The following is a 23,696-nucleotide window of genomic DNA, read 5'->3' as shown; positions in this document are numbered from 1 at the left end:
CAAAAAAAAAAAAAAAAAAAAAACTGAAAGTTTTCTACACACATTGGGATGTCCCCAGAGAAACCTGATAACGAAAATACATGTCAAAACTATTAGCTGGCACAATCATGACAAAATCAGTTGACCATGATTCAGTATGCTGTCAACAATGGGATTGATGAGATACAGTGTAATACAAGACTTCTTAAGAAGTGCTTGAAAACATGTCATCCATAGGTACTTATCAGTGTGATAGTTCCTGTGTGATTATGTGATTTAATCAAGGTTTTCTGTTCATTCTATGATTTAGCAATAAGAACTAAATATTAGCCTGTGCTTTGTGAAACTCAAAAGATTAATAGGCCTCTACTGAGAACATATCTCTATTGGCCCACCTGTAGATATATTACTGTTAAAATGTTTGGAGTTGGTAAGCGTAAGTCTCTAATGCTCACCAATGCTGCATTTATTTGATGAAAAATACAGTAATATTGTAAAATTTAAAATGACTGTTTTCTATTTTAATATATTTTAAATTTGAATTTTGAATAGAATTTTCAGCAGCCATTACTCCAGTCTTCATTGTAACATGATCCTTTAGAAATTACTTTTGATTAATGTATTGCGTCCTTGCTGAATGAAAGTATTGATTTCTTAAAAAAAAAAAAAACTACTGATCTCAAATGATTGACTACTACTAAAATGTATGTTCATTATATGATGGATATCGAAATGTAAGGTTTGGTTGTTCTTACATAAGAAATATTAGTTAGATCCACATACGCTTCATTCATACAATATATAATCTCAGACTGCGACCCAAAAATACATGTAAATGAATAATTTTATACAATTTTATTTTAGCAGTTTCTAATTGTCAGTCTTCATTGGAAAAAAAAGAACAGCCGCTGTCAGCTGCCACAGGGCAGAGTACAAAATCAAAGCAGATATGCTAATAGCAACTCTTGGACACAATTAGTGAAAAGGAACTCGCTCCATGTGCCACGAATGATTAGCAAATGAACTTTTCCTTTTGATGTAGACGAAAGAGACGGCTTACTCCTCCCTCCTTCCTGCCAGCCTCCTCAATCGGTTCTTTCCAGTACATTCCAGTGAGCTGGTGGACTGGCATGATTGATACGGACATGGTGGCAAATAGGTTTACCAGACGTTTATTATATGATATTGTTCCTAAATCAAGGCATCACATTTTTATTTTTTACCAAACAATTATGGAATAGGTGTTCATTCCATATTCAAAATAGACATTTTATGAATGTATAAGAAATACAAGCAGAAATCAGCGGTGGATTTGATGCGACAATGTTCTGTTTGAGGAATTCACAGCTTATTGCTGTCATCCGCTGACAAATCTCTATCTGCTGTCGTGCCAGTGGCTTCCAGTTCATGCAGAGACACAAGTTGTATTTGTTCTTGCAAAAATGTCACCATTAACTCCTCAATATCCACAGAGACTAAATATACTGACAAACAAATGTGAGGATGCCCCTGGCTTAAAACTGTCAGTTATAGGCCTATTTATAAAGCAAAATTTTATGTAATACATTCAAGAGAGAAATAAGCTTGCCAAAAACAAATACACAAAATGCGGGAAGTGCAAGATGTTTTTGCCAACGCAGGTTCTCCTGAAGCTAATATTTGTTTAAGAAACTTTTCTATTAAAAAAAAGTGAATTTATTGGTACAAAGCTTTTAGACACAGTATAACTTCCTTTTCTTCACTTGTTGTAACTAGTCAAAAAACAGGTTAGAGGCTAGTTAGCTTGCTAGCTTTAGCCTGCACATGTATAAAAGTGTTTCTAAACTTTCCAGTGAGTTAAATACTTTCATTTGGACAGTTTAATGGGTATAGCTAGTACGGGTACCATCATAGGTGTCCCTTGTAGCTCATTACTTTGTGTGTGTGTGTGTGTGTGTGTGTGTGTGTGTGTGTGTCTGTGAAAATGTAAGTCATTTACAGTAGCACACACAGTCAGGAGTAATCTGTCATTAGGAGGACACTGCTGGTTCCTGTCATTGAGTCATGCCTTCACTAAATGAGGTCAGACTGATGTGTTGTTTTAATCAACCCAGCCTGCCACCATTAATTATTCAGCACCTTAGTGGATAGGGAGCCCTACGGCCAGGGAAGAGGGACGAGGAGAATGAGAGAGACAGGGAGAGGGGAGAGTTTACAACTAGACACGACTACCATATTAGAGGAAATACAAACAGATACTGAGCAGGTTAAGTATGAAACTGTATGTTAAATAAGCATATTTGGCAAAAAATAGATAAATAAATTAACACTAATATCAGCCAAAAAGCACAAATTAAGCTTAAAATCACACAGAAAATGGGAAACGAATGCTAATATTAACACAAAACCTCAGTAATATTGAGAGCTGTTCCATTAACAACACCCATGATCCACCTCACACTCGGTCGACCCATCACATCGTCCATGCCGCAGTAAAATGTCAGCAGCCGTGGAGTGTGAAAGTGTGAATGTGAGGTGTGAGGGAGGATGGCATTTGGGTCACAGGGTTTCACACCAGGCATCAGGCACTCACACACACACACCACAAAGAGACTCAAACAAGGAACTCAGAGAACTTAATATGACAATACACAACAATAAGATTTCACAGTAACAGATCTGAACTGGTAACAGATTAACCAGGGACCATCAGCCAGTATTAGCAGATTTTGTTAATTATCTGCAAGAGTCTTAATTTGTATTGATTGGAAGCAGATCAAGACTGTTTTGGCCCTAAATTAAACTAGTACTTGTTTTCTGTGATAGGTTTCCAAACAGTCTTTCCTACTAAAGTTGTGATTCCTGAATTCACTTGAAACACGTAATATTCTGTAATGTAATGTTATAATATAATATTACAATACAACATTGGCTACCAGAAATTGCTTACCCCACCTTTAAGCAAGGACACATTAAATAGATGAAAAGTGACCGTAAAGACATTTATAATATTACAAAAGATTTCTATCTCAAATAAATCAAAGAAGATTGATTAGAGTGATTTTTGAAGGATCATGTAAAATCGAAGAGTGGTGTAATGGCTGCTGAAAATTCAGCTTTGTCAGGAATAAATGACTTTTTTAAAATATAATAAAACAGAAAACCGTTATTTTGAATTATAATATTTCACAATATCACTGTTTTTACTTTCTTTTTGATCACATAAATGCAGCCCTAAGCATAAAAGAGTTTCAAATGTATATTATATTATATTATATTATATTATATTCTTGTTTAAAATATTAGCCATTATTCTATTTGATCATAACATAAAATGACCATATATCAGTCAAAATTTGTATATTCATACATTATTAATTTGCAACTAAATCATGATAGTACTACAAATAAAATATGGTTTTCCAAGAGTAAGGGAACCATGTCTTTTAACAGGATATTTTGTGTGACTGATGCCTCTATTAAGGCTTAGTGGTGTTTAAAACTGAATTAAATAATCAATCCCACTCGGACACAAATACACACCACACAAACACACAACAAGACAGCGCAAACACTGCAGATATAGAGATAGATACCAAAATATTCCATGCTTCAGCAAAAAATAAAGCATAGCATAGTCATGCTGCTTTCCACCTCCTCCTTCTGTTCCCTCCTTTCCTCTCTTCACTTTCTCTGTAAGTACACATATCTCAGGATGGGGTCTGGAGATTTATGAGCTATAGTGAGAAGTGGGCCAGAAAGCCCTCCCCAGCTCCTCCCTCACGTCTTTTATTTCCATCCCTCCCTCTCTGGTTGCAGTGCTTTCTGCTCACATTACCCTCTGTTGAGTGATAAACATTGTCTGTGGGCAGTAAATTCAGTCTGAGCCTGACAGGCCTCCAATAAACCAGTCTATTCTCTCACTGCGAGGAGGCTTTGGTCTGGAGGCCCACAGGAAGGGAATGCAGACACACACTCTCACACACACACACACACACACACACACACACACTCACAAATATAAAGATAAACAAATATGTAGATAAACAAGTTAAGAGGGACAAGATACATGTGGCATACATCATGCACATCAAAGGCACAAATAAGGAACAAACACAGGAGACACATTCATATACACTCGCACAAAGAAACAATAATCAACAAGCGTCGGATTAAAACTTGCATGAAAGAAACTAGCTGAATGTACACATATAACCAATGATAAATGTTTACTAATCATACAATGATTTCAGTTGTAAAAAGTGATTACAAGGCACAAATGAATAGTTAATTTCTTAAATGTGTCTTTGTTTATTTTTCATTGACCATAATGGCATTGTTGTTTTGTATGAAAACGTAAGAAATGAGATTGTACAAATTCATATGAATTAGCCACTAATTCACCAAAAGGCTAAATACTTACGAATAGCCATGAGTTTGTGATGGCCTGCTATTTAGCCATTTCATACAAGCAGTTCATTCTTGTGTCTTTTTGAAGAGATAATTCAGATTTTCACTTTTTTTTAGCTAATACTGAATTGTGTAAAATTGTGTTCTTTGATTTCAATTCTCATTTGTTATCATGAAACTGTATTATCTGCATTATATAAGCTAATGGCCATCTTCTCTAGATATCAGCACTGGCATCAGGCACTAAAAAACCAACACCGGTCGACCACTAGAATGAACCATGATGCAGCATCTGGCAAGTTCTTTTCCTACGATCTTCTAAAAGCTCTAATAAGTTGGCAAAGTTCTTATAACACCAAAGAATGTTGACTGAAATCAAACACTGTAGCTTCAATAGCTAGCAGACTCTCAGAGGTCCAGCAACACCACACGCTCAGAGACGATTTACAGATGCACCCATAAACATCCAGCCAATAATGGAGCAGCTTCTTCTCATCAACTGATGGCAGCTGACAATTACCAACACAGGCAGTAAGTCTGGCTGGTCACAGGTGTGCTCCAAACACACAGGGTCCCCCTGTCCTCCATGCATCTCACTAATTGCATGTTTTGTCTGCTGTGCCCATTTCTTTGATTGAAAGGGTGTTTATTGGCCACTCTCCACTGAAATGCCCAGCGCAGTCAGCATGTGTGCTTGTGTAATATGTGTAAAATATGAAATATGAAAACATTTCATTACACTTTGCAATACAATCAATAAGAACTAATAACTTCATTTTTCCCACAACAGATTAATAGTATGAGTATTTAAATATTTAAGTGTTTATATACTATTATATATAGTACACTCACTCATATAATGTGTGTATATATGTGTGTGTGTTAGCATTATCTTCATGATTTCCGTGTAAAAGTATTACATCATACACACATATAAAACACATAAATACTTTGACACAGAAATCATGAAAACAACATTAAAATAAGAAATATTAAATAATAAACTTATTTTGTTATTATATTTTATTTATTATTATTATTTTACTATTATTAACAATATTACTATTAATTACTATTATTATTAATAATAATAATAATACAAAAACAATATATATTCATAAATATAAAAAAACAAATATTAAAATATAGTGAAACTCGTTATCAGTTATTATTAATAATTTGTTCATTCTCACCTTGTTACATGGACAACTACAGTCAAACCTGCTGTATCAGCGCATCTGTTACAACAGAAATCCTGCCTGCTACATACCAGCATTTCCTTTGTGTGTGTGTGTGTGTACATGATATGGAATGTAGAGCAGGTGGAGGCTGTCACAGCTGGATTGGGAATATATATAGTACACTCACTCATATAATGTGTGTATATATGTGTGTGTGTTAGCATTATCTTCATGATTTCCGTGTAAAAGTATTACATCATACACACATATAAAACACATAAATACTTTGACACAGAAATCATGAAAACAACATTAAAATAAGAAATATTAAATAATAAACTTATTTTGTTATTATATTTTATTTATTATTATTATTTTACTATTATTAACAATATTACTATTAATTACTATTATTATTAATAATAATAATAATACAAAAACAATATATATTCATAAATATAAAAAAACAAATATTAAAATATAGTGAAACTCGTTATCAGTTATTATTAATAATTTGTTCATTCTCACCTTGTTACATGGACAACTACAGTCAAACCTGCTGTATCAGCGCATCTGTTACAACAGAAATCCTGCCTGCTACATACCAGCATTTCCTTTGTGTGTGTGTGTGTGTACATGATATGGAATGTAGAGCAGGTGGAGGCTGTCACAGCTGGATTGGGAACATCTGTCAATGCAGACTCAAAATAACCTCTCTAAAAGTGTACACTACTGCCAGCTCTGTTATGAGATAAAAAATAAGAAGTGAAAGAGGGACTAGAAGCATGAAAATGACACCTGATTGTAATTTCTTCGGTTTGATGAATCTGGTCAACAGCAAACATAATGTGCGTAACAGTTTACGGTTTCATTTTTGAGTCAAATAAATCATCACAGCTGAGAAAACCCAAAAATGTGAAATGAAAACACTTGTATTTGTATGAATGAGCATTTCTATAATAACTTACAGGAATGCTGTGGCCTATACAGGCCAGAATTACATGTGGAGGCTTCAGGCAGCTTAATACAAATGTTGGGGCATTTAATTATAGTGATCCTCTTCAATATGTGTGTTTATGTTACATAAAGGGTAATTAAAAAGCTATCAAACACATTCTAAAGAGCTGGAGGCAGAAGTAGTGGTTTTGGCCATACTTGTGAGGACAAACGCTGATTATGTCACAGTCCCACAAACTCTCTTTTGTGGCACATGCAGATGATACAAGCTTGAATTCACTTCCCCGTCTGTCAACGGCGGCTATTGAAAACCTTTAAAAGTCCACAAACGTTTTCTGTGAAGAAGTCAGAGTAAACAAGCACAGGAAATCAACACATGCTAAATCATTCTATAAATACACCCCCAAATAGGCCTATTAAATCGCTTAAGGAGTTAACGGCAGCAGGTGTCCCCCAGGGGCCCTGATTTACGGGACAATGTGAGCATGTCTGTACGTGTGTGTGGCTGTTTGTATGTATAGATACTATGTGTATGGCAGACTAGCTCCCCTCTTTCTGCACTAAAAACTACCCACATTCTGACACACATTTTTGTTTCATCAATAAAATGAGTCCTTTACAAGCAATGGCCTTGTGAAGTTATTTATGGCTGAAAATGGGTAAATCATATAAAAATGTCAATCTTCAAACAGTTTATGAATAAAACAAACACTGCCTTTACACTATAAATAAAATGTGTAATCCCTCAAATTAAGACAGCTCACCAGACAATGTGTTAGAGATGAGAAACTGATGATAAAGATTTGGCTTCTATGGCAGCATTCTTGCATACATGGAACCTCATTAGGGAATGTTTTGGAACACACAACATAGACAGCAAGTCTGTGTGCCACGAAAATAGTTCTCCACAACAGAGACTCAACTCACAACTGATTTCAGTGGAGCACAAAAAATACTACAACTAAAATTAAAATAAATAAAAGATAAATATATATATAAATATTAAATAAACCTAATAAAAATTACAAAAACATAACAAGAATGACTAAAACTTAAAAAAAATAATACTAAAAATATAAAAAAAATATATCTAAATACTAATAAACACTACAATTGTAAATAAATAATACTAAAACAATACTGATTAATTAGATTAATTACTAATAAACTACTTCTCAGTATTCAATTACAAGTACGCATTTATGCAATGCAATCTGGGACTGCCTTGTCCATAAGGGATACATGCAATGCTACCATAGGACCAAAACGAGTTATCTTAACATTCCAAATAATTACGATTTTTTTTTTTGAACATCTATGATGTCACAAAATGGTGCCTCCATAGGCAGCTCACTAAGTTTTAGAACAAAGGCAAAACCTACTGCACTTACAAAGTAACTTTGTCAATAGTCTTTTTTGGTCTTAATGTGCACGGTTCATCTGCGTATGATATCTAAAGTAAGAAAATCTTTGTCAATTTTAAATTACCTCTAAATCGATGTTCCTTTTCTAATGACATCACATAGGTCGTGTGGGCTGGCCTGGCTCCATTCTGGTATAGAACACCCATTTTTCATGGTCAAATCAATTCCTAAATTACAAAATCAAGTTCGGTCCTACGCTTCTTTTTTTGTCTCTGAATATCCTGTTGCACCATCAATCACATCACATCACATTATGGAAGTTAAACGAGTCAGGAGCAAACTACAAGACTGAATCAATGAATCTTTGTTTTCTGTTCAGCAGACATTTACTTTTTTTTTTTTTTTTAAATGGGACTCATTGAAGATGTTGGTCATATACAAGCACACAAAAGCCTTTTTATGAGTCAGAAGCCAAACCACCTCAGCTGATACTCTAATTATGAGCATAAATGTTATATTAAAACAGTGGGCTGGTTCTGTGGCCTATAGAGTGTGAAGGCTTTTTCTCTGAGCATACGAGTGAAATTGTGCTTTTCACACTCTAACACTAATCAGATTTGACCTACACACACACACCTCCCTTTCAGTGCAAAGTCTTCATGCTTGCCCTCATTTCCAATGCTAGGACTCATGAAGGTCGAGACTGTGAGCGAGGAATCAGAACAGGAGCAATAAAAGCAGTTACTTTAACAGGCTTTTAGCAACTTGGGAGTGCCATCCTTTTAACAGTGTCACCCTGAGGCCTCTCCCAAAGGCATGATAAGAGCCTCCTGCTCTCAAGGGAATCATAGTGTCTCTCCCCTCCTATACTAAAACTGCTCTCCATCCAGCTCCATCATGATGGAGGGTTCCAAGGGTCCTCAATGTTAAAATGATCCTTTGCGGTGCACTTGAACACATCTCACTGAACGTATAATGGCTGCTATTAAAAGTTCAGTTATTAAGAGTTTATCTACAAATGGGTTTCATCAACTATGGCAACTTTAGGACACAGAAGAATTCATTTTTGTAATTTTTCTGATCTGCCATAAATGTCTTCATCTTAAATGATGCAAGAACTGTGTTGGATAACCTTCTGTAGTGGAAATGATTACATTTGAAAAAATTTGGGAGAAAAATGGTCTCACTTGTCCCTTGCCTTGCTAAAGCTAGTTTCCGAGCTAGCATTTTATATATCCTTATATTTTACTTATTTTTCATATTCATTCATACAGTATATTCATTATGAGTTATTCTTTATGATTCTTTTACATTATATTCATATTAGTCATATTACTGTTTTATGTTACACCAGGGCTGTACGTTAACTTTTTTTTCACATAGCACTGGTGCTACAGAGGTTGAAAGTTTTGTAGCACAGGCCAAAAAGTTGTAGCACAAGTATAAAACGTCTGTTATCATGTCTGAAAACAAACACAAGTAATGGAGTTCATCACTTAAACAGGCACTAATGTTCCATACAGAGCACAAAAAATACAAACCATCACAAAAATTGTTTTTGACAAAGTTTTCTTAATTTGCTAAAAATGGAAGAGTGCAGAAACATAACACCTCTTACACCTTAACAAAATATCAAATAAAAAACAATGGCAGACATTTAGGCAAAGTTAGCAAAGATAAAAATCTTTGTCATTATTTTATCTTTGTTATTAGAAAATAAGAACATTTTTCAGGTACAGTATTTAGCAGTATTTACAACATTTTATTTTTCAGGTACAGTATTTAGCAGTAGCATTCAAGAAATTGAATGAACAAATATTAAAATAAAACACTATATACATCAATTATACTTTTTTAAAGCAACTGACTGATGATAAGTTCATCAGTCAAGAGCAGTGAGTGATTTTTTTTCTGTGTTTTGTTGTTTTACTAACATTAAAAGATCATCTGTCTTTCAATAGCGTTTCATTTTTATACCATCATTTACTCAAGTTGTTTTAAACCTGAATTAATTTATTTCGTCTGTTGAACGCTGTAGCAGATACAACGATATTTCTTCAAAAGCAGATCGTGGAGACATTCAAAAATCGTCATATCGCACACCCCTAACTACCAAGTATAATCAATCTCACACACACAAACAAGCACAACGAAATCACTTCACACTATTAAGCGGCTGTGTTATGAACATGCAAAATTGTATCGCACCCGTGCTACAGTGGTAAATTTATTCATCGCACAGACCAGTTTTTTTGTAGCACGTGCGACATATATGTCGCACTGTACAGCCCTGGTTACACATTTACTCAAGTATTATTAATTTATTCTCTTTATTTCCATTAATACGCATATTCCATTGACGTAATATATTTTTCTTCATTTGACATAAGAAAGTACATCTTGTTATGATAATTGGATAGGATGTTGGAAACTTACTCTCTGCAAAAATATTTTTTTACATGCAAGGATGTTTGCTAAATTTGTCATCTGCCTTTGTGGTACGTGTTCTTTTCCAAGATCTGTTATTTGCTATTTGATATTTGAAAATTGCTAAGATCTGCTGTTCTGCTCAAAAGGTGTAAAAACCACAGCCACATTTGTCTCTTTTATTGGATCTTATCTATGGCCCTCATTGTCATGTCAACGTGACCTGACCTAGCTCCGAACTTCAGGTTAATTTAGATGGAAGAAAACAGTTGGCAAGGTATAGATAGTGACACAATGGATAAATTCATTTGACGTCTATAGATCAGACCAAAACATCTTGAGATGTTGTAGTAGCATGTAAGTCTCTAGTACAGTATATATATTATTCCAATTGGCTTTTCAGACAGCTTTTCTTCTACTCTCATCACATGCTCCAAAGGCCTTTATCTTTTGACTTCTGAAGATTATTATACGATTAGATGGCTATATATCTTAGAAATTTTTGCAGAATATACTCAGTTTGGATTTTGTATTCATTTTAATCTTTTCCATTAATTTGTATATTTTATTATAATTTTCATCTGTAATTGCTACCATTTATGATTTTATTTTTAAATAAACAATAATTGTACTGAAAGAATTCATCTGCCTGGATCTCTCCTGCATCAATGTTCAAATTTCACAAAGTCACTATAAATCTATTATATATATATAATATTATTATAAATATTATTACCCAAAATTCTAAAGTTTGGGGCCAGTAAGATTTTTAAAATAAGTATCTTATGCTCAACAAGACCGCATATATTTGATAAAAAATATATAGTAAAAACATTAATAATTTGAAATTAGATTTGACTAATGACTATTAGATTTTAAAATAGATTTTAATACATTTTAAAATGTAATTTATTTCTGTGATGTCAAAGCTGAATTTTCAGCAGCCATTACTCCAGTCAATATGATCCTTCAGAAATCATTCTAATATGCTGCTTTGCCACTCAAGAAACATTAATTTTTTATCAATGTTGAAAACAGTTGTGCTGCTTAATATTTTTGTGGAAACTGTGACAGTTTTCTTATTCTCTGATGCATAAAAAATTTCAACTTGATCAACTTAATGGATCCTTACTGAATAAATCTATTAATCTCTTATGTATGTATTAGTGATCCAAACTTTTAAAAGGTAGTGTAAATATTCTTATTTGTAAGCAAGTAAAAAAAGTACTATTTAAAAAGTAAATAAATAAGTACACTTTTTATAATGGCCTTTCATATTTTAAAGGGGTCATATGATGCTGCCAAAAAGAACATTATTTTGTGTATTTGGTGTAATGAAATGTGTTTATGCGGTTTAAGGTTCAAAAAACACATTTTCCACATACTGTACATTATTGTTTCTCCTCTATGCCCCGCCTTTCTGAAACGCGTCGATTTTTACAAAGCTCATCGGTCTGAAAAAGCGAGGTGTGCTCTGATTGGCCAGCTATCCAGTGCGTTGTGATTGGCCAAATTCCTCAAGTGTGTGACGGAAATGTTACGTCCCTTAACATATTGTGATGCCTGCAGCAACCACATGTGTACAGATCTTCTTTATGCACCAAGAGCTTGTAACACTCCAAAGAGAAAGGAAAAATTTAAATTGCATCATATGACCCCTTTAAGATTGAAATTCTGGGTCTAGAATAAGGGTAAAACAAATAAATAATCAAATAAATAAATAAACAAACAAACAAACAGTTTTAATATACAATTTAATATAATATAACAGAAAATAAATAATAAAATAAAATAAAAAATAACCCAATATTGAAGAAACACCCAATTGCCAGCTCTCTATGTCACACACACACAGACACAAAGGCAGAAAAACACCCAATACAAATAAACAGTCAAGTTCCTGATAGTCAGAAAGGCTTCTGTCATTTAGTCAGGAAGATGCAGCACAAGTGAGAGAGAGAGAGAGAGAGAGAGAGAGAGAGAGAGAGAGAGAGAGAGAAAAGCAAGAAATTCAAGACCCAAAGGAGAGATTCTTCTCTGAGAGGCCGCCTGACCCAGGGTGATTTAAGATGCCTGCAGGCTGCACGGTCGCCACCCTGTCTGGTTGCCCCCCATTGCACATTGTGTGGACACTGGGATCAGTTGATGCCGCCTGAGCCAACATGAGATGCGCTGCACGTGAGCAGCATATGGCCGTTAGTCCGAGCCAATGACTCATCAGATGGTAATGCTGACCGGCCTGAGGATGCACTGCAATACTCAACTACTGAAAATACAACAAGACACATTCTCATCAGCTTGTAACACATTTTCACATTGAGTAGAAAGAGAACTGTGGTTGAACTTGACGAACTTGACATTACACAAACTCAACTTAAAAGAAACTGCATTCTTGTTAGTGCTCAGAACGTATGTGGTGGACTGACGTGTAAAGACAAACATTTGCGGTTGATGTTAAATGGGTTTAAGGTAAATTGGCATGTTGACAAGGAGGAGGAGACTAGTCAGGGCTGTGGCCTAGCAGTTAGCATGCATGCTTAGACATGACGCAGGGTCAAGGCCCATTTCACAATACTGTTCCTGCTCTTTTCTCCATCATATACTGTCTTTTCTATACTCAACATTGAGTAATAGTAATATTAGTTTCTTAGCCATGAAATAGTTCAACAAAAATAAAACTTCTATTTTTTTTTTAAATTATATTTATTATCAATTTCAATTATTTTCCAATCATTTTTTCAATTATTCACTGAACTTACACATTAAACACTACTGTTCAAAAGTTTGGGGTCAGTCAGTAAGATGTATTTTTTTTAAACCAATACTTTTATTCAGCAAGGGTGCACTCAATCAAATAAATGCAGCATCAGTGACTTTGAAAAACATAAAAAAATCTCACCCACCCCAAATATTTGAACAGACTTCTGAAGCCATAGAATAGTTCACAAATTAGTCATTAGCCTTGTTCAAAATAAAATATGGTGCCTTCAGATATGTCAGGTTTGAAGTCATTATGTGTGTCAGAAGTAAAAATGGTGCACCACCAGTCTGTTCCTGTTCTGGTCTGTTTCTCAAACAAAGCTATTTTAACAGCTTTAAAAAACAAGGAATAATAGCACGTCATTTAGACTTATTTTTATGGTGTTTTTGTCCTTTACAGACCTTGACAGACAAGATAACAATGACCTGTTGTATGGAAAAGCCTTCATTGGTGCTCCACTGAAGGTTTGGAACGACATGAGTGCCAGTAAATGACTGAATTTTCATTTTTGGTTGAAATGATGCAGAATAGTTAGCTACCACTAACACATGAATTGGCTCAAATAAATAAACTTCAGCTGAATATCTGAATAATATCTACCAATATCTACTCATGTTTATAAAACTACTGATTGGGCCAAACAGATGCCTGCAGATCGGAGCCGGACTGTGAAATGAATGTGCTGAGCGGTAAAGCCAGGTGCAAGTAAACAACATCAGCACGCATCAAATCAGACTGCTCAAAAAATGACAGCCATGCTGGTCTCAGACATGAGCGAACTGTGACAGTGTGATTGTCATGAGATCGCTCCATTGCTCCGGGCATCTAGAGAAGGGCGGCCATGTTAGACACACAGAAATGAGCAGTGACAATTCTCCCGGCTTCAAAGGTACTCTCTCTGCCATTTCCTTATCCAAGCACTGAAACAGGTGCATTTGACAACAATTTTTTCTAAAACATACAGTAGAACAATTTTTTGTACCATTATGCAATTTATATGTGTATATATTTGGGATGCACCGATTGTTCGGCAACTGAAAATATTACGAAAATATAACCGAATAAGCAAAAAAACAGAATAAATTGTACCGAACAATGACGTGACGTGATCAAATAGAGGTGCGCGCTAATGCAGCAAACATGACGGCAGTGTGGAAACATTTAAAGCTGTCCGAGAAAGACGCAAAAATCATTATAAGCACCGACAGCGAGAGACTGTTTAGTATGCACTGCAGCACATGTCTTTGATGAGAAGAGGAAGGGTGGTTGTTGCTGGTTACTGTATGATGATTGAAATCGCGAAATGCCCTTAAACAATTAAATACACTGCAGAATGTTACGTTTTCTAATACAAGCACGAATTGCATGTATTCAAACAGTGCTGCAGGAGCTCGCGGCGGCAGGGTTCAAAGTCCAAAGCGCGAGGAAAACATTTTTATGAATTTTTACAAGGCATGTGACAATGTGATACGTGCAACAAACGTCTTCCCAAATTCGTAATGTGAATCATTTGTCAACAAAAAGAAGCACTGAGGTCTTCCTGCGGGTTTCTGCCAAAAATAAAAGGTGAGAAAAAGCAACACTGCATGAGATAATTTCACTAGGGATGCACCGAATGTTCGGCAACCGAAATTATTCGGCCGAATAAGCGAAAAGACAGAATAAATTGTACCGAACAAAGACGTGACGTGATCAAATAGAGGTGCGCGCTAATGCAGCAAACATGACGGCAGTGTGGAAACATTTAAAGCTGTCCGAGAAAGACGCAAAAATCATTATAAGCACCGACAGCGAGAGACTGTTTAGTATGCACTGCAGCACATGTCTTTGATGAGAAGAGGAAGGGTGGTTGTTGCTGGTTACTGTATGATGATTGAAATCGCGAAATGCCCTTAAACAATTAAATACACTGCAGAATGTTACGTTTTCTAATACAAGCACGAATTGCATGTATTCAAACAGTGCTGCAGGAGCTCGCGGCGGCAGGGTTCAAAGTCCAAAGCGCGAGGAAAACATTTTTATGAATTTTTACAAGGCATGTGACAATGTGATACGTGCAACAAACGTCTTCCCAAATTCGTAATGTGAATCATTTGTCAACAAAGAGAAACACTGAGGTCCTTCCTGCGGGTTTCTGCCAAAAAAGCAAGAACTCCATCAACATTAATAAATGTTATTATTGTAATTTTACTGTTGTTCTGTAAAATAAAATAAAAAATAAAATAATAATTACAACAGCTCTATTAATTAATTTATTGTAACATTCACACATAGTGTTCAGACTGGGATCTATAATATTTTCTAATGTTTTAAAAGAAGTCTCTTCTGCTCAGCAAGGCTGCATTTATTTATACAGTAAAAAATACATGCCTGATTCAAGAAGGGGGTCTAAAAAAATGGGCAAAAAATATTATTAACTTATTAATTTTAAGTTAAGTTAAGTTGTGTTGTATTGGTATAATGTCTGCTAGAATGTTAAAAATGTTTCAGTTTTAAGTAAATATTTTTAATTTGTTGTTTTGTAAATGATTTTTTCTTTGAAAAGCAAGACAAAACAGTAAAAAGCACATTTTGGCTATTTAATTTATGCAATGGTGAAAAAATTTGGCAAGATGGGGGAAAAAAAACATGAAAAACCATATTCGTCCTTTGGCCCAGTGTTTCATTTTGTTTGGCTTTGGCTTCGGCCAAGAATTTATTTCGGTGCATCCCTAATATATATATATATATATATATATATATAAATCGGACCAGCATTTCTGACACGAGCACCACAGCTTGACACGCACTAACCACTACACCACAGCACTGACCACTGTAGATGAAATGGTCTGCGTCACAGTTCCATTTCGCATTTGCAGGATGAGCAATTTATCACAATTAATGCAAATTACTACTCAAGACTAATTATTCCAATAGCTGCCATAAGCAACTGAAGTGTGATTAAACACCCTAACCTACATATGATTGAACTAGTGACATGGTGGCCCTGGTTGGAAGGTTAGGAGACATAAATATCACCCTGACAAGTCCGCAGGCTGAACGCCCAACACAGGCGCGTCCCAGGCGGAGGCTACCAGATGCAGATCCATCATCCACATTGGCAGCACCAAGAAAAAAAATCCACTGTGACGAGGAGTAGAAACAGCAGGCTTGACAAACAATGGTGGTCTGCTCCTCATTCAGAGGAGATGGGAATCCCGATGACATCCTAAAGCTAAACGACATGGGCAGCCACTGCCAGAGCAGACAGGCAGCATTTTCACACTTCCAGGAGCCAGAGAGAAACCAGGGACCCTTTGACAAACCCATCTCCTCACACACACAACTGTGAGTGAACGACTGTAGCATGACATCTATCAAAATGTGTTCCAGACAGCTGCTGTAGGACAGGCAGCTCTTGTATCGGCAACGGACTGCAAACCACCAGTCTGGTGAGCATCAGGGAGCAGTGCCAGACGTGGCGGGAGAAGTTTTGATATGTTCGGTCACAAGGTCAAAAGTCACGTGGGAATATGCTGTATAATGGACATAACACTCATGCATAACATGGTTTCCTTGATCATCAATTTGCATTGGTCTTTACAAAATGATCAATATTGGCATTATAATTTTGACAGAAACCAACAATCCAATTATCTTTTCCATGTTATGGGTCATGATCGATATATAGCTGTTACTATAAATCAATACTGCTTTGTAAAATAAAAGAAAGAAAAGAGCTACAACTAAAAACTAAAATATACAGATTGTACGTGAATTTAGGCATCAAGACATTATAAAACTAATAGCAAAAAGTGGCAAAGTTGTGCTTTGTCATATTTCATTTTATTATGCATATAAATACAGTGAAGATAATCAGAGTATATGTGCCACAATTCGCTGGAGCACGGGCATGAGGAAACGTGGAGATTTCACAGAACGAGAGTCTTTTAATGATCCAATAGGGAGACACAGAGCACAAGGATGACGTTCACAACAAGTAGACCCGACAAAACCAAATTGAACAGACTGGGGCTTTTAAACACAGGGCAATCAAAATAAGCAAGAACAGGAAAAAGACCATATAAGGAAACACAGGAAGAACTACGGGGGCAAAACGGGTCCAAAAGTCTGACAATATGTGCACATATTGCATGAACCACATATTAATATGTTTTATATTTTTTAAATGAAAACGTAAACGTTGTGTTTTATATTTTGTTTTGTTAAGTATACATACAGTGAAGGTAATCAAAGTATGTACGTGTTGCCTGAACTACATTTTTGTGGCTATTAATATGTTTAAATGAAAACAAAAAGAGGCAGTGGTGTTTGATAACATATTTCATTTTATTGTAAACATACATACAGCGAAAATAACAGGAGTAGCCAGGGCGAGTTGAGTGACGTTATCAAGTACGCTGCCGTTCCATTTGAAGAATTACCAGACTTGCATCCTTCCTAGTTCGAACTATTGAGAAATGGCTAATAAATATCCAATAACAATGAAAAAATAAATAAATGTATTGACCAATAACTATCCAGAACTATTTAAAAAACTAAAATAGACACCCAGAATTGGCCAAAAAAAAATCCACTACCAAAAAAAAAAAAAAAATCCACTTCAAGGCATAACATATTTCATTTTATTGTAAACATACATACAGCGAAAATAACAGGAGTAGCCAGGGCGAGTTGAGTGACGTTATCAAGTACGCTGCCGTTCCATTTGAAGAATTACCAGACTTGCATCCTTCCTAGTTCGAACTATTGAGAAATGGCTAATAAATATCCAATAACAATGAAAAAATAAATAAATGTATTGACCAATAACTATCCAGAACTATTTAAAAAACTAAAATAGACACCCAGAATTGGCCAAAAAAAAATCCACTACCAAAAAAAAAAAAAAAAATCCACTTCCAGGACCAACAAAGGCATTGATCCAGTATGTCCTACTTAGGGAACCTATGTTAAGCTTACTAACAGTGCTGTAAGCTTTTAGTAACAATATAAACTAAGACATAAGTAGAGACATGGGGTGCATACAACGCTGAGAGGCACTTAACATTTTATGTTACATTAGTCATGCATCTCAAACATGAAAATGATTCAACACAGCATAGCCACGCTAGAAGGCTAAAGGTCACCTAAACATTGAGTGAAATGAAGTAGTATAAAAAGACATTTGTGTCGCATTAGTTAACTCATGCTACTGCTGCTTTTGCATACGAAAAGCCAATGAAACACAGCAGCAACAACATATCAAAAATGAATAAACCGAACCAAGGAGAGTCGTCTGCATTTCCCCACAGAATGGAGAACAGTTGCCGTGCTTTGAATATTTCTGTGCTTTTTCTTTCTGCAGGGACCCTGGAGGGAAGCAGGCAGGGGTTGTTGGTAGCCGATGCTAACCACTTTGTGGCATTAAACTGCATTCTATATTTAACTCAAGTGGCGTTTGGGGAGGCTGGTGGCAGAATAGAAGTTTGAATCCGAGGAAATTGAGCTATCAAGGATTAGGGTTATACTAAAAAACACAGCAGCCCAGATTTGTGAAAAGACGTCTGGAGGAACGAGCAGACCACAACACCTGGCAGGTCTGATCAGCTTAACACTGCATTAACCTGCATAAGCCCCGCTACCACTGCTGGAAGCTGAGAAGCTGAGCACACACACACACAGTGTGGCAGTAGAGACTAGCAGACATATCTTAACATCGAGTGTAACTTATTGACATCTACATGTATCAGTATCTTAATTGCAGTCAGTTAGAGTGAGGTCAGTTGCATTAACTGACACATAGCTGTGATGACTGCACCAAGAGCATGCAAAAAAACGAAACAAAACCAAAAAAAGAACCTAAATAGTCGAAGATGTGGAGATTAGCAACATCATTAGATACCCCGCTCCTTGAAGAAGTCTCTCAAATCAGTTGAACTGAAAGGTAGCAAAGGAGTGATTCAAATTTGAACCACGACAAATAACACATTTATTTATTTATTTATTAACTGGCTTTATGAAATAACAGATGGTAATTATGTATAAACAAATAAATAGTTATTTAGAAAAATAACAATTATTTAAAAGTTATTTATAAATAAGAATACATGTTTTATTTATAAATAACAAATGTGTTTTTATAAGTAAATGTTAATTTGTTATTTATAAATAACAAAAATGTTATTTACAAATATATAACAAATGTTATTCATAAAACAAACAAACAAATACATACATACATACATACATAAATAAATGTGTTAATTGTCAACTACCCACAACTAAACAGACCTCTAGATTTGTTACATGGGTGCGGGACGCGGGAAGTAGGGGTGCTGAGGGGGCTGCAGCACCCCCTGATTTCACATGGTTGCAAATGCAACGCCAAGTTTGTTAATTTAAATTTATTCAGTTTTAGCATTTAATAATTTATTTGTAATGATCTCTGAAATGTAAATTGTAAGTGGGCTATAATAAACCCATGTTTATCTTTATAAACATGATTAATTTTACTTGTGATGTTTTCTATATGGGATGGTTAGCCTAATCCTCATGAACACGTGACGCTAGCGCGTGGTATCAGACATGAACTGTACAGAATGCGAACAAGATTAACTTTAATACAAGGAGATAATGGCGCAAAAGCGAATATCAGATTTTTTTTAAATGCCCATCCCAGCAAAAACTTTCCAAAATCGGCATCCAAACAACACCAGCCCCAGCCCCGACGTAAATCTGGTCACTTGCTTTTTTAGTGTACAAAGCCTCTCGTGAGAGCTGAGCAATTCATAACTGCAGTGCCGAGACTAATAAACTTTGTACATACATGAGAATCAGACTTAGACTCACTGTCAGTCTTTATTAGAAGGACAGACGTCCACCTTTCAACTTCCTTTCTAGAAACCACACTGAAACACTCACATATCATGCTAACTAAGATGCCCAAATTGGAGGTTGAAGTCTGCTAGCTCTGCATAACTTCCGCGAGCCCAAATCTAATCACCGTACCTTGCAGCTGCTTGAATTCTGTGCCTGGCAGTTGACACATCATTACAGCACAGAAAGTGACAAGAAGCACCTTGGGGATTCCTTCTAGCGGCTGTTTAAGTCAAGTTAGGAGAGCTCGACAATAACAGGCACCTCCATATCCATCCATATTCCATATCCCACCTCTTGTGCAAGATGATAAATAAATGCTATGCACACTATCGATCCGTGTTCTCTTATTTGGACCTCATGCAAATACACCACCCAAAGCCAAACCAGCAAACTTATTTGGGTTTCACGGTGTCTCCCTGACTAATAGGTTTACCAGAGGTCATCCCATGCAAACTTTTGCATCATCCTCTGGAAGCAAAATAATAACATTCCCACAACACCCCCCAACCCCCTTTTCTCACATGGGGCACCAAATTTTTGCTGCACGCCTTTTCTCGCCTGACAACGTGCTGAGTCTTTCTGCAAGTCAGCAGGGGGTGTGTAATAATTAGCCCCCCGAGAGCGTCAGAGGGTTGTTTGTCATATAGCACTATGCAGAGAGGCACATTAGTAGCTCCGGGCCCTGAAGGGAGCTGCCGCTGACTGACTGCCAAAGCCTCCCTGCCGACGGCGGTTGGTGGCAGCCACTGCATCAGTAGATGCACTCCCACCCACCGAGTCAAAACATTATGTACTGTCATTTCAAGTGTGCAAAGTGGACGGGAATGTCTCCACAGATCACAGAACAACACGACAACTCTTCCTCTCGCCAGGGTTGATTGGAAAGCTACGACTGAAGATAGGACTATAAATCGTCCTGCTGTATAATTTACTCATTATGGTCTTGCTTGCCAATATATTAATATCTATGCTGTAAGTTTGATGATTTTGCATGAAATAAAATAAGCAGCATTGTAAACACTGTGATGATTTAAATGCACATTTTATTTGGCCACTAAATTCTCCAAGTTTTGCGATACAAACTTGTCTTACAACAGTATTTTAATAGCATCTCAGATTTAAACATCAGTAGCAAAAATGGCATAAGAGTTTGGTTTATTTACGTGTTTGAATCATTTCAAACGGTCATTCTTAAAATGAATCAATTAGAACGTTTGATTCAGTGATTTGTGTCATTACTCAAAATGGCTGTTTTCTTTAAGAGTAGTAGCAAAAATAGAGTAAGAGTTTGGTTCTTTTCTGTGAATCAGTTCAAACTGTCATTTTTAATTCTGTGATTTGCGTCATTACTCCAGTTGGCTGTTCTAATTCAAGTTTTGGCATGTCTTGTCTACTGTACTTAAAAATGTAGTCCTGCCCCCAAATTCACACTATTGGTTGAGACAGTGTGAATTTGGGCTGGTTGGGATACGCAAACAAACTGATGTTTTGAAAGTGCAGCAATTTACATTTTTTCTGTGGAAATGACCTATGAATGGCTTACTTAAACTTGACATAAATATCAAAATATATCTCAAGTATTGTCAAGAAATGAAAAATAAGGCGATTTTTGTGATATATTGCGCATCTCTACTATTGCTAAGAAGCTATGAAGAAACCATGCTTTTTCATGTTTCATTCAGTAATCATCAAGTACTCGCATGCAAATATCGCATGCACAAACAGACCCGAGCTAACACATACAGGACTAGTTCACATAAGGGCGTTCATAACCCCAGGCACTGTGGGCAGCATGGCATCTCAGTTTTGCCCAGGAACATTCCGGTGGTTTTTGCACCTCAAAGTGCAGAACAGGCCAAACAACAGATAGCAGAGATAACCTGAATAAACCAATGAGATCTGACACATCAAGGTCTTATGGAACAGCAGGATAATATGTTTGGGCTATAATCAAATTCAATGCATGTTAGCGGAGAAGAGCATAAAGTTGAGCATAAAAACATCTGTCAGATCACAAGCACCAATGAACCAAAACTTCAGAGGGATTTAAAATAGTCAGTCACTCTAACATATAGATTTAAACCGTATTTCATACATTTATGCACACACAAGCTATGCTGAAATAGATTTTCAAAAAATATGAAGAGACAAATTCCAAAGTTATGAAAGCTAGACTATATCTCCAACAACGGGTTTTTAAAATGGTCCCATATTGGTTGTTTAAAAATTAAAGCTGGACTTTAACAGTATTTAATCAAGGGTCTTCTAAGGCTTAATATGATCAGTGGGTGATTTGTAAAGTACACAGAAAAACAGCAGACACCATATTGTCAAGAACATATTTACATCCCTTAATTAAACTGTAGCGAGCACATATGTAAAAGACCAATCACAGCTACTACTAACCCTTCTTAAAGATCTTTTTAAAAATCTTAAAGAGACAGTTCACCCAAAAATAAAATTCTGTCATCATACAGAAGATTTCATTTGATAGGAGTGTAATCATCTATTCATCAAAGAATCCTGAAAAAATCACGGTTTCCACAAAAAATATTAAGCAGCACAACTGTTTTCAACATTGATAATCAGCATCGAATCAGCATATTATAAAGATTTCTGAAGGATCATGTGACACTGAATCAATGGCTTCAATGGCATTTCCACAGCAGCAATGGCTGCTGAAAATTCAGCTTCGACATCACAGAAATAAGATACATTTCAAAATATATTAAAATAAAAAATACATCAAATAAAATTCAGCCTTGGTGAGCATAAAAGACTTCTTTCAAAAAGATTTTAAAAAATCTAATTGACTCTCAAATTTTGAGAGGTAATGCATATAGCGCTATATTTTTTCATCCTTTCTGGAGCTTGTTAGTCCCTGGTCACTGTGGCATAAAATAGTAAAAAAAAAAGATAACTGTGCAACTGTGAGATATTTTTAAAAATAAAAAAGTCACAATTGTGATAGTCACATTTTGAAATATAAAATTACCCTGTAGAGTAGCTGAGGCAGAAACTGGCCTCCATTCTATGAACTACAGTATGGAGAAAATAAACTATATTTTAAAAGAAAATGACATCATTTTCATTTTTGGGTGAAATGTTTATTTTAGGTTTAAATGTGCTGTACCGCCTTGCATGATAAACATCAGGTAACAGGAGTTTATTTAGTACGTACGTCTTGTACTTTTCACAATACACCATGCACCATTCTTTATCAGACCCTTCCTAGCAGAGCATGCCACACAGCTTCTCGTCCAGGCGCTTGTCATTTCTAGGTTGGACTATTGCAATGCTCTTCTGGCTGGACTTCCAACATGTGCAATCAGACCTCTGCAAATGATTCAGAATGCAGCAGCACGTCTTGTTTTCAATAAGCCCAAGAGAGCCCATGTCACACCGCTTCTCATCTCTCTGCACTGGCTTCCAGTCGCGGCTCGCATCAAGTTCAAGACTTGCTACAGAACTTGCTTGCCTGCAGAACTGCACAGGCTCCGCACCTTACCTCCGCTCTCTTCTATGCATCTGCATCCCCTCCAGAAGCCTGCGGTCGGTAAACCTAACTCCATCCGAACAGCCTAATCCCTCACAATCGTCAAGAAACAACTGAAAACTCATCTCTTCCGTGAGCATCTAACTGCCTCCAAAAACAATAATAATAATAAAAAAAATTCTATGCCTTCACATTTTCTGTTTTCTTATTATCCTCTAGTCCTAGCTTTTTACTATTTTGAACGATGACTGAAACCTTGTATAACGGGCACCTCTCAT

The 23,696-nt window shown here is 36.0% G+C and overlaps 1 protein-coding gene across 3 annotated transcripts in view; it reads right to left on the bottom strand.

The window, feature by feature from the left end:
• Positions 1-23,696, bottom strand: part of LOC107689638 (retinoic acid receptor alpha-B-like) — a 92,764-nt gene that overhangs the window by 68,222 nt on the left and 846 nt on the right. The window lies entirely within an intron of this gene.

The sequence above is a fragment of the Sinocyclocheilus anshuiensis genome, unplaced genomic scaffold, assembly GCF_001515605.1.
Source record: "Sinocyclocheilus anshuiensis isolate Anshui unplaced genomic scaffold, SAMN03320099.WGS_v1.1 scaffold813, whole genome shotgun sequence".
Classification (NCBI taxonomy): domain Eukaryota; kingdom Metazoa; phylum Chordata; class Actinopteri; order Cypriniformes; family Cyprinidae; genus Sinocyclocheilus; species Sinocyclocheilus anshuiensis.
This window is presented reverse-complemented; position numbering and strand designations above follow the sequence as displayed.